The following is a 14,361-nucleotide window of genomic DNA, read 5'->3' on the forward strand; positions in this document are numbered from 1 at the left end:
TTATCAGTTTATTTTTATTTCTGTAGCTTTCTATTGGTCAGAATCTCCTACGAATGAAATAATCATGGATATATCACTAAGGTTTTGTTTTTTGGATTATCCGAATATTTCTTTTCTTGTAAGAGTTGTATATAAAAACACTGCTTTGAAGATTTTTTTAATTAAAAATACCAAACGCACTAAAATTAACAAACCAAAATAAAATTAACAACAAAACAAAACAATTGAATAGCGGGTATGTCCACCTCTTGCCGCAACGACTTCTCGGCAATCTGTTTGACATCGAATAAAGATGTGTTATCGTTGCCTGTGGAATAGCCCGATATTCCTCTACTAGGGCCATAACTGTACCAAATTTTCTGGAGGCATAGGATGACGGCGAATAGTTTTTTTTAATTCATCCCATAAATGCTCAATAGTATTGAGATCTTGGCTGCATGCGGGCCGTTCTAATCAATCCAACCTGTATTTTATGGGTCCAGTGAGGGATCAGTGTTTTTATTTACAAGAAATGTTACAGCTTCTACAAGAAAAGAGATATTCAGATAATTCAAAAAACAAAATTTTAGTGATGCCTCAGGGATAATATGACAGGATTATGAAACAAAATTCACCTCTGTATAATGCCATTGCAGCAAAATTTTTGTGTTGCCGGAATAATACCAAACGATACCAATGCATGCACCTACAAACTGGTGCAAGAACCTTGAAAATCGGAGCACAAATAATAAAGTAATAAAGTGTCTAAACTTAATCAAAAATTTTGGGTGGCGAAATTTTGTGCCGGTGAGTGTATAATATGTTCTATTCATATTAAATGTACTCAGCAAGTGAATGCAGAGTGCAGAGGTTCATTTTAGTTATTTTAATGCAGGTTATTTTAGTTGACAAAAAAAGGGAAGTCATCTATTTCATTGGTTTATTTGAACACGTTCCGTTTTTTTCAAATTTCAAAAGCTTCCTGAGTTGTTTTCAAAAGCTTCCATCTACAAAAGCAATGATGACGTTTATAAGTAAACGACTACAATGGTGTAATCCATATTTAAAAAACAATTTGTAATTTTTTTGGATGTTTTAAAACCCATAAGGTTACACAATATTCAGAGTAAATATCTTAACAAAAAACAAACAATTTTCACCGAGCTCCTATGTTAAATAATTGTCTGATGATTTAAATTTCACCAATTCCTTCATTGGCTATGTTGATGATGACACAACATAGAAGGAAAAGATACTGGCGAATTGTCAATTGGGAATTATTTTTTACGAACCGAGATCATCAACACATGATGTGTGTATGTGTATATCTTTTATCTTTAATTTGGTGATTGTACTTCAACTGTTCGATTGTTGAAAGGGCTTGTTGATGACTTCTACGGGGTTCTTGAAATAATTTGTTACTACGGGAGGTTTTGTATGAGGGACCACTTTAACGCGGAATATGGGGTATAATGTGATTCTAATTTATTGTGTATAATGAGAAAGTGATAAATCTGGCTCAAATTTTCGATGACAGTTTTTTATTTAGGGCAAATGGATATTTGAGAATATGGCACATTTCGAGGAGGGATCGCTTATGATAATTTTGCTGTTTGACCAGTATTTTGACAATTGTGAAGTAAAAACAAAGTTTGTGAAGTAAAATGTACATATACATATATGATATAAATAGGAACCACAAACATGTACATATTCACCTCTTTAGTCTCCAGTCGCCACCTGCAAAAATTCCTCTAGGCAGTAGAACTTTCTATCCAATAAATGATAACCAATAAATGTGAGTCGTTTTTTAAATTGTTTTTTATTATTGCATTTTTTTAATGACGACGGTAAACCATTGTAGAGAAGGAAAGCATCATAGTTAGTAGGGTTCAATTTTAAAACCAGCATGATTAAATTCCTTTAAATAGATTTGGTCCAATATTTTTGTACAATATGAGTGGAGATCACTATAATAAGGTTCTTGAACTCATAAAGTACAACATAACAACGTTTAAAATAACCAACGCACTCAGAATCTATCCTTTTCAAAACCAAACTAAACAAGACACAAGAGAGGCCAAAGAACTGCATCTACAACAATTTCTATATGGGGAAAACCGCAAGACCACTAAGCGTCAGGATAAACGAACATAAAACATGAACACAGAATACAGCGGAAATATACATCAATAATCATGAAGGAACCATATAAAAAGAGAAAAATCAAAGAAGCAGCTCTCATCCTACTAAATGAAGAAAAATGTATAACAAACCCATCGGCAGAATATAGCATGCTATGATTGCCAACCGTCTCAATCATACACAATACATATACAACACACAATACACAAACTCAATATCAATACTCCCGAACACAGAATCATAAAACACATAGAAATAATAGAGAAACACACAGAATACTCAAAGGTTGATGTAACAGTGGGCATAAAATATCCGCCCTCGTAACTTTTCAACCAAGCTTGGTTGTTGCCAACATCAGATCAATGAATGAAGACAATAATCTTCACGAATTAGAAGAAGAACTAACTAAACTACAATGGGATGTCATCGGTCTGTCAGAGATAAGAAGGAAAAGAGAACAAAAAAATACTATTAAACTCGGGAAACATGCTGTACTACAAAGGTAATGAAGATAACACCAACAACGGAGTTGGTTTTATTATAAACAAGAGAATCGTTCGATACATACAATCCACCAAGGGTATATCAGACAGAGTAGCCTACATTAAGGCTTAAATTAAAAGAACGTCTTTGAAAATTATACAGGTATACGCACCAATAAGCACATGTAAAGACGAAGATATTGAAAACTTCTACGAAGAAATAACACTCGCTGTGGAAGAAAAGAAAACTAAATTGACGCTAATAATTGGAGACTTCAATGCAAAATTAGGGGAAAGCATAGACGAAGACGAACACAGAATAGGACAATATGGATACGGCTAAAGAAATAATAGAGGACATACATTAATGAACTACTTAGAGGAGAGATAACTTTTTGCTATGAACTCGTTTTTTAACAAAAAACCTTTAAAAAAATGGACATGGATAAGTCCCAACGGTAATACTAAAAACGAAATAGATTACATCCTTACAATACAAAAAACCATCATCAAAGATGTTACAGTACTGAACCGTTTCTCAACCGGTAGTGACCATAGACTTGTCAGAGCCAAACTCAGCGTTAATAGCCAATTCGAAACGAAAAAGAAAATGGAAAATAGATCGAAACTAGATAAGGGAAAACTTAAGAAAGCAAAAGAGGAATATAAACAAAAAATAAGGGAAAGTATACCGGTCACTAGAGATTTGGAAAACAACAATATCGATGAAATAAATCAGCTATTAACCGATACATTAGCAAAGGCGGGAAAAGAGGTAGCACAAACAAGAATAAAAAAGGAAAATTACATATCCCAGGAAACAAAAAACCTCATGAGCAAAAGAAAAACATTAATAGAACAAGATGGGAGAAACACAGTAGATTACAAAGAGGTAAACAAAGCTATTGGAAGGAATATCAAGGAAAGTCAAATGAAAGTACAGGAAGAAAAAATAGAAAAAACCATTGAACAAAATAAAAATATGAAGTGCTTAAAACCACAGCTTGGAACCATAAAGATTAATAGTATAAAGAACAAAGAAGGTATAGAGACCAATAATATAGAAGAAATTATACAGATAACACAAGAATATTATAAAAACCTCTACAATACAAAACAGAAACCAACACAAGAAATCCTTGAGCAACTACAAATAAAAATAAAAAATGTCAATTCCGACTTACAACCAGAAATCAGTAAGAATGAGATAAAAAGAGCACTCAAAGAGATGAAGAATAATAAATCGACAGGAAAAGACGGGATAACTGTAGAAATGCTAAAAAATGGTGGGAAAACAACTAGAGAAGCAGTAACATTGTTACTATTTAAGAAAGGAGATAAAAAGGATCGAAAGAATTACAGACCCATAACTTTACTAAATGTGATGTACAAACTATTAACCAAGATATTAATAAGCAGATTAACAACTAAATTAGATGGATACCAGGCAAGAGAAAAAGCCGGATTTAGAAAGAGCTTCAGTACAAGTGACACCTTTTAACGATGAAGATATTAATCGAAAAAGCTAACGAATATCATATCCCGCTATACATGGCATTTATTGACTTCGAAAAAGCATTTGATAGTGTGGAACACTGGGCAGTAAAGAATTCCCTACAAAACAGCAGAATAGACTACAGATATACCGACTTAATTACAAATATGTATGATAAGGCAACAACAACTATTAAGCTAATGAAACAAACGGAGCCTATTAAAATAAATCGAGGAGTAAGACAAGGAGATACCATCTGAATCACTTACGATATGCTGATGATATTGTATTAATAACAGAAAGAAGTGAAGAATTACAGAGAATGATGGAAGAACTAGATAGAGAAGCGACAAAGATACGACTGAAGATGACTTACAGTAAAACAAAAACCATGACTAATCAACAAGAAGAACTAATAGTTACAGTGGCACAAACAAGAATAGAACAAGTAAAAGAGTATATATATCTAGGACAAATCACTAGATTAAATAAAGGAAATCAAACCGAAGAAATAAAGAGAAGAATAAGATCGGCCTGGGCATCATTCGGAAAACTCTCTTATATTCTAAAGAACATAAAATACCCGTAATACCTAAAAACAAGAGTATTCAATCAATGTATACTCCCTGTTCTAATATATGGCTCTCAGACATGGACGTTTACAAAAGAAAATATGGAAAAATAGCAAAGACAGAAAGATCCATGGAAAGACAAATGCTGAACATTAAACTATCAGACAGGAAAAGAAACGAATGGATCCGTAACAAAACAAAAGTGAAAGATGTCTCTACCCAAGTAGCAAAGCTTAAATGGAAGTTCGCCGGACACACCCTACGGCAGAAGGATGGAAGATGGACTAAGATGATTATACATTGGAGACCGTGGAAGCACAAACGAAAAAGGGGAAGGCCACAGATGCGATAGTCGGATGACCTGAAGAAACACACTGGGTCAAATTGGATGCAAATTGCCCAAGATAGAGAGGCATGGAAGAAGCAAGAGGAGGCCTATATCCAAGGATGCATGTTTAGGCCTGATTAGATAGATAGATGGTTGTTGCCTACAACACCATGGCCAAGTAGGTATTACAACCTATTTTTTTTCTATTAAACAATATAAGCTCATTAACACTTTGGTAGTTACAGGTACACTTTTCAACACAACTTCTTTAATTATTTTTTTTAGAAAACGATTTCCGGAGTGGAAAACTCAAAAAAAATGCGTGGAGTAGAGGAAACGTCAAATAAAGACTGTTCCAATTGGCTTTTAACTTTCAAATATAAGCTTAATCAATAGATAAAAAAAATCCAAATTTCGCAAGGTTTAGGGCATAAGCGGTATAATATTATATTGTATATGTAAAAGCTATATTATACTTCTTATTTAAAATTTTAAGGTCCATATATCAAATTCTCACGCCAACTCATATTAAACTAAATAAAACTTTTCGTTCAAGTATACCTACCAACGCCTCTACACATATCTCATACCGAACAATTTCTCGTACGTCAGAAAATCTGGCGAGGGTCCTTGTACCTGACAAATTGGAATACTTTCTTCAAGTTATAATCCGCGCGAATCATCCATACGGCCCTTAGTGCTCCAATCCGGCAGGATTGAAAAGTGTTTTCGGATTGGCAGATGAAAAATGGCCTCCATCTAACCGTGTTCAGAATAATTAGTTCGTACTGATTAATCGCCATGTCGACATTTTGCAGGTTTCTATGTAAACACAGAAACGATTCGGTGTTCGGTTTGAGTCCAGAGGCGTACGTGTAAAAGGGAATCGTTTAACACAACGAAAGATTTAGAAGAGATTTTATTAATATAATTTCATCATTTTCTTTGCTTTTATCGATACACATGTTCATCTAAATATTTTCATTTCCACCATATATTTCGTTATAGGGCTAATATAACATTATAAACGGCACATGTTTGTTATTTTTCTTTAAATAATTATTTTATTTTAATTTCTATTGAATTTATTCATTTGTTAACTTTCTGTTTTGTTTTACTATTTTTCTTTTAAAACCAGTTGGCGCTGAAACATAACTTATGTTGTCTGTAGATTTGTGCTTTGAGTTTTTGGTTTGGTTGTTATATTGTTACATAATGGAGCCCAACGTGGGGTACGTATATTTAACAATATAACTCGTCAAAAATGGTGGGCGCCAATGTGTAAGGGTGATTCCATTTCAAATCACTCAATTTTGGAGCAAAAAAAATTTTGGATCTCCGATTTGTCTTAAAATTGGTATATAGCTTCTGCAGGACGTAAAAATAAGATATTTAAGGTCAAAATATCTTCTTCTTTTTTTCTCAAAATGTTATTTTATGCGATTTTACAGTGATTTGGCGTTTAGTTAAACAAATTTGCTATTTCTATCGTAAAGTATCAATGGAAAACATAATATTTTAATAGAAGGGACTCGAAAATGTCATTACGTGGCATTATAACAAGTTACTTTAATTCAAAACAAGTTTTTGACCAAATTTTATAGTGTAGAAAACGTTAAAATAGATTTTACATTTTTCTCCATTCCCAGAATACATCATAATCGATTTGGCTAAACATTTGCCCACAGATAGCCAAAACATAGAACTTTAAGTGGTGAGAAGGATTTGAATTATATTACAATACCAAAAAAGTTACATGCAATATCATGCATAGTCAAAAATAAAGGCGACTACTGTAAGTAAAATTAACACGAAAATATCGACCTCACGACAAAAATTGTTAAAAATAAATTGTAATAATTGTAAATACGATTTATTTGGAACAATTTCAGTTTGTACCATTTTTGTCGAAAAGTAAAAAATGGCGGAGATATTGAGCAAAACAGGTTCTCCTTTAAAATCAAGATGGCGGCTAACGTAACGGAGACATTTATTCGTGATTTTAAATTTAGGCTACTATTGACTCCCCTAAAGATTAAAAAAATAAAATTTTGGGCAGCTCGGCATGCAAGGTCAAATGTAATTCCGACTGGACTAATATACTTTTGAGTCTAATATTACTGCATATAACTTTTTTGGTATTACAATATCATTCAAATTGTTCTAACCACTTAAATTCCTATGTTTTGGCTATCTGTGGGCAAATTTTCAGCCAAATCGATGACGATGTATTTTGGGAATGGAGAAAAATGTAAAAAACGGTATTTAACGTTTTCTACACTATAAAACTTGATCAAAACCTTGTTTTGAATCAAAATAACTTGTTATAATGCCATATAATGACATTTTTTAGTCCCTTCTATTAAAATATTATGTTTTTCATTGATACTTTGTGACAAAAAATGCAAATTTGTTTAAATAAACACCAAATCACTGTAAAATCGCATAAAATAACATTTTGACAAAAAAAAAGAAGATTTTTGACCTTAAATATCTTATTTTTACGTCCTGCAGAAGCTATATACCAATTTTCAGACAAATCGGAGATCCAAAATTTTTTCCTGAATGATTTGACATTGAATGTACCGTAACAATATAACACCAACTAACCTTGGAAGTCTACCTAGGCTCACAAATCAACTAAAGTAATACAGTAACTGCAGAAATTAACAAACGTATATATCTAGCAAATAGAGCGTACTATGAATTAAAGAAGCTTTTAACATCAAACATAGTCACAAAAGGAACAAACATATTGATATACAGAACTCTAATTAAGCCAGTTCTCACTTACGCGTCAGAGACGTGGACGATAACAAAAAGTGCTGAAGAACGATTAGGCTGTTTTGAATGTAAAATCTTCAGGTATATCTATGAAGGCGTGGAGGAAAACGGATTATGGTGTAGACTCTATCATTTTGAGCTTGACCACCTTTATAGTGAGCCTAGTATTTGTAGATCTATCAAAATAAAAAGGCTGCGGTAGCAAGGCCACTTAAAGAGAATGAATGGAGTGGAACCGTCGAAACACATTTATAGCCAGAGACTGGATGGAGTGAAGAGAAGAGGCAGGCCAAGAGCACGATTTAAGGACTAGGTGGAAGACTACTTGCGAGTGTGAGGAGTGCGAAATTGGAAAACCAAGGCGACAGACAGGAAGAAATGGAAGCTGATTCTGAAACAGGAAAAGACCCACCATGGGTTGTAGAGCCAATGATGATGAATCTTGGAAGTCGAAGCCTCAAGAATTAGCATCCAATAATATAACTAGTGACTCCGCTCCTTTACGTTGATTGCTTTATTGTTACACGTTGGCTCCCAAAGTTAATTGGTGTCATATTGTTACACATTGGCGCCCACCGTTTTTGACAGGTAGTTATACATACGTGGCCCACGATGGGCGCCAATATGTAACAATATAACAACCAAACCTGAGAGCACAAGTAAAGTAAGTTACGTTGGAGCGCCAAGTATTTTTTAAATAAAAGTAGTAAAAAAACAGAGAGTTAACATATATCGACATACTTTGTGGATGTGGGGACACACAGAATGTGGAGCATCTGAGAGTATGCAGATCGATAAAATTGTACAACTAAATCTTTAACTGAGAAGGACATATATAAAGAGAATTAAATTCAAGCTAAAATAGACTGAAAAATTTGCCAACCCAATATCAGCTTCAACATTACTATGTGACTAATGTAGGCGATCATCATAGCAATAATTATCTTATTTGTTGCAGCGCGAAAAAGCTGCACACATGTTGTGTTATACCAGGTTCTAAAGTTCTACAGGATGGCTTGTAAAAGGGATTATCTGGATTCATTTCGCATAATGTTTCCAAGGAATAGTAACTTTCGAGATTTTATGGTGGTCAGTACCTCTCAGGTTCTCCTTTTTTCTTCTGATGACCTTCTCATTTGTGATTCGGTCGGTCTACGAAATTTTATGTATCCTCCGATATAGCTACATCTCAAATAATTCCAATATTATGGTACCGAGGTAGTTGTAGTGCTTCGCTCTTTCTACAGGGTTTGGTTGATGTAGAGTTGACCTTCTGCTATGGCGTCCTTTGTACCGGGTGTCCCAATAAGAATGGCTCTCGGCCATATCTCAGGAACCGTTTATAGTACAACTTTGAGAAAAAAATGTTTATAAAAAAAGTTGTCTCGGGAAAAGCCTAGAAATTATTTTCATAATTGTGAGGTCCACCGCTAGAGGGCGTAATTGAATATCAAAAATTAAAAAATCAAAATTTTACAAAATTTACCTAATGAAAGGGCACTGGAAATTCAATCATCGTATTCTTCATAAAATTCGACGCATATTTAATTTCACAAGTTTAAGTCTACCTTTGCAAATAAGAGGTGGGGGTGAGTGGGAACCTTCTAATGAAAAAATGGCTGTGTGTCCGGTTCTGCTAAATCAAATTTTGCATACTTAGTCTTGTTGAAAACAGCTCTTTTTCGTCAATGTAAGTGTCTTATTTTCGAAATAGCCTAATAAGTAATATGCAAGCTAGGAGGCGGTATTTAATTATTTCCAGAAATCTATGTTTCTTTGGAAAATATTAAATACAAGTATGCATTTTTAATCCTGTATTACAAAATTATACCAAATTAGAACCGGAAACGGCATGTCGATACCTTTTTTCTATCTCGAGATATTTTAAGAAACGTCTAAATTTTAAACAACTGTTAATGTCACCGGTAAACGAAGTTAAGGGAAAGTAGTGTGCTATGGAAAAAACAAAAAAACATTTTCCAGATGTAAACGTATATAATTAATTAAATCAACAATAAGACAAACAACACTATAAAATATAACAAAGAAATAAAAGCAACTACTTACTTAGTGACGACCTAAATGTTCAAATTGTTACCCATCACTTTCGATGCAAGCATTTACTCTTTCAAGAGTAGATTGAACAGAAGTCTCAATTTCTGCTTTCGCAATGCTTTGAATGGCGTTTCGTATTCTCTAGATTCTAGATCATATTTTCCTATGCTCAAAAACAAGGTCTTGAATCCGTCCCCATAAATAAAAGTCTAAAACAGATAAATATGTTGCTATTCAATCTACTCTTGAAAGAGTAGATGCTTGCATCGCAAATGATGGGCAACAATTTGAACATTTACGCAGTCATAAGACTAAGTAAGTAGTTGCTTTTATTTCTTTGTTATATTTTATAGTGTTGTTTGTCTTATTGTTGTTTTAATTAATTATACACGTTTACATCTGGAAAATGTTTATTTGTTTTTTCCGTAGCACACTACTTTTCTTTAACCTCGTTTACCGGTGACAGTAACAGTTATGTTTAAAATTTACACATTTCTTAAGATATCTCGAGACAGAAAAAAGGTATTGACATGCGGTTTTCAGTATTATGTTGCTAATTTGGTCTAATTTTGTAATACAGTATTAAAAATGCATACTGGTATTTAATATTTTCCAAAGAAAACTAGATTTCTGAAAATAATTAAATAACGCCTCCTAGCTTGTATATTATTTATTAGGATATTTCGAAAATAAGACACTTACATTGAGGAAAAAGAGCTGTTTTCAACAAGACCAAGTATGCAAAATTCGATTTAGGACTTACAGCCATTTTTTCATAAGAAAGTTCCCACTCACCCCCACCTCTTATTTGCAAAGGTAGACTTAAACTTGTGAAATCAAATATGCGCAAAATTTTATGAAGAACACGATGATTGGATTTCCAGTGCCCTTTCATTAGGTAAATTTTGTAAAATTTTGATTTTTAAATTTTTGATATTTAATTACGCCCTCTAGCGATGGACCTACAATTATGAAATAATTTCCAGGCTTTTCCCGAGGCAACTTTTGTTATAAATATTTTTTCTCCATTCTTATTGGGACACCCGGTACGTATATCTGATGTTGTTTAGCTGGTACTCATTAAGTACAGTATTTCTCATGATCATCTTCCAGTGCGTCACAGTTTTTCGATTTCTTTCTAACGCATTAAATTGTATGTGACAGAAAAAAAAGGCACGTCGGTGATTACATTTCGTCGGTGACATTTTTATAACATTTATTCTAGTTATTCTAGTTGTCGATAGATGGTGCCATAATAAAAAAAATATTTTTTTTAATTAGATAAAAATATTACAAAATATAATCTGTATAATTTATAAGACTATACAAATCAAAGAAAATACCATTTTATAAATGCAATAGACACAATTGATTTGTTTTTATTCCAAATTGAAAATAAAATGTGACAACTGTCAGATTTAACTAAAATGTCATGTTAGATTAAATGTCATAAATGTTTATTATCACGGACTTACCCTTTTTCCTATCATTTGTTACGCACTGAAAAATGATCATGAAAAGGACAATAGAATATTTTTTTCAGTTTCATGCAAAGCTTCGATAAACATTCGTTCATAATAGAGATTGATTTTCAAGACAACAAAATGTAGCCTTGCCTCACTCCATGCATGAGTTTCACATATTCGATGTATTCACCTTCAACTCTAAGATTTGTGGTCTGATTCCAGTAAAGGTCTCTAATTTTTTTCAGATCTTTGTTGCTAATTCCTGTTTCTTTTAGTATTTGCATCATCTTGACGTATTCTACTCGATCAAACGCGTTCTTATTATCAACTAAACATGCGTATACGTCGCAATTGACGTCTTTGTATCTCTGGAGTAAGACTAGTATTGAGAAAAAGGCCTGTTTTGTACCAACAGCATTTATGAACCCGAACTGTTTGGGGGAATTTGACTTTAGCATAATTCTCTTATGTATTATCTTTAGGAACACTTTTAGGAGATGACTCATGAGTCTTATCGTACTGTATATAAATTATCTTTAAACACAAATAAATCTTGAAACGATTGCCAATGCGACTCCATTATACAATTGGATATATTAATTTAGTCAATACTCGCGATCTTAAGTTTGTATTTTATTAGTTGTTACATAATCATGGGGCAACTGGTTTCGAGTCTTACAATTTATGACTCATCTTCAGGTCCAGTACAGAAAGTCTTCACAATACACGATACAAGCAAAAATCACAAAAAGTGACAAACCTGTACATATACATATATAAAAGAATGTGTGTGTACTTTGTACGCACGTAAGAAGTTATACTTCTATTATAATATAATTTCAACGAAATAAATATACCTACTTAACAGTTACAATACAAAAAATTAACAATAATTACCAAAAATGAACCAAACCTTAACAATGCCAAATATTAAAAAAAAAGAAAAAAATATGAATCGTCCGGGATTTGAACCCACAATCTCGCGATTTTTTGATATCTGGTCAAATGCTCTACCAACAAGGCCATCAAGCCGCATGCTACTTACTTACCTTTCAGATATACATAATTATACATCACGGTGACAAGTGAAATATAAAAATAGATGTTTTATTATTTTACGCCCAAGGAAGACAAATCCAAAGACACAAAATTATAATAAAAAACCTTTTAAACCACCTTTTTCAAATTGCGCAAGTTGTATTATTAATATTAATGTTAATAAATGAAATATAAATATTTTGACGTTTCACAATTTGACAATTCACTGCAGTGCCTTAAAAATTTTAAAGCACTAGTGCCTTAAAGTAGCATTTTTAACGCTACTATGGAGTCCTAAACATTGCATTTTAACACCTTTGTAGAAAAATATATTTAAAAACACTAATATATTCTTTCCACACCTTTTCTGGACTGATACATACATAAATTAAAACATTTTGAAGTATAACTTCAAAAATATAATATGAAAACTATTTAAAAAGGCAGTATAACTATTTACTAGCCTTTGTTGTTTCTCTTCCCACAAATTTTAAAACGCAACAACCATACATAACCAAACCGTCAACCGTCAAAACCACAGCTGCGCTACAGCTGCCATATTGGATAATTTTTGACATGTCATTTAAACATCCAATCAGAACAAATTTATAATGCGCATGCGCCGGGATCGTAGGTTTTAACATATAAAAATTCACCCTCATATAGCGCGTAAAGAAGTATAACTTCAAAAACATAAAAAACAACTAGGTATGTCTCGGTTTTAATTACATACAATAAAGCCAAACAACTGTATAGTATTGAACTTAATAGTCTATAGCATGTATACTGAGACATTTTGCCATTGGGAGTGACCAATCTGACCAAGAATTTCTTGGTATATAATGTAATATATACTACCATCAATCCTTAAATAGTTAAGGGTTGATGGAGTCTTGACAAGATGGTATGTGATCAAAAAACATATAAAGTTTGTAGTAATAGGTATGTACTTACATATCGGCTACGGAAACCGTTCTCCAGCTAAAGATGTATGTGGAAGTCACCAGCCCCATTAAAAACAGCTGACTAGTCAAATAGCTCTTAGATGGGGTTTTTGATGGGATCAGCTGTTTTTTATGGGGCTGGTGACTTCCACGTACATCTTTAGCTGGAGAACGGTGTCTGTAGCTGATATGTAAGTAAGTACCTATTACTACAAACTTTATTTCTTTTTTGATCAGATTCCATCTTGTCAGACTCCATCAACCCTTAATTATTTAAGGATTGATAGTAGTATATATTACATTATATACCAAGTAATTTTCATCAGATTGGTCACTCCCAATGGCCAAATACCTCAGCATACATGCTATAGACTATTAAGTTCAATACTATACAGTTGTTTGGCTTTATTGTATGTAATTAAAACCAAGACATAGTTGTTTTTTATGTTTTTTATATATGTATATGTACAGGTTTGTCTCTTTTTGTAATTTTAGCTTGCAGTTTGTATTGTGAAGACTTTTTGTACTGGACCTGATGATGAGTCATATATTGTAAGACTCGAAACCGGTTGCCCCATGATTATATAACAACTAATAAAATACAAACTTAAGATTGCGAGTATTGACCCAATTCCTATATCCAATTGTACAAATAAATATTTTTAAGTAGAAATTTCAATAAATTATGCGAACAAACCAAACACAAATTCTCTTTTTACTGCATTCTAGATATTTCCATCGACCAAGTTCTGCACTGGAGGCTTCGTTTTGCTTTCCATTAATTGATATCCCTAAGCTGTCACTGTGTCTATTCCCAATTTCAGAAGTGACAGGTATTAATTGTTTTTGGGCGATAGGTGTATTGTTCCCTTTAGAGATGTTATGAATAGCTGCAATTTATTATGGCCTTTATTACACGTTGTTTTGGGGTTGCAGGGCATCATTAACCAAAGGGGCTTAATCATCTACGCATATTTTTAAAAATTGGGGGATTATGTTACTGTATTGACTGCAGTGGCTTAGCTCTCGATGGTTTTTATATTTAATGCGGTAAAATTGATGCGTGCATTTTC

This window comes from Diabrotica virgifera, chromosome 7 (assembly GCF_917563875.1).
Source record: "Diabrotica virgifera virgifera chromosome 7, PGI_DIABVI_V3a".
Lineage (NCBI taxonomy): Eukaryota > Metazoa > Arthropoda > Insecta > Coleoptera > Chrysomelidae > Diabrotica > Diabrotica virgifera.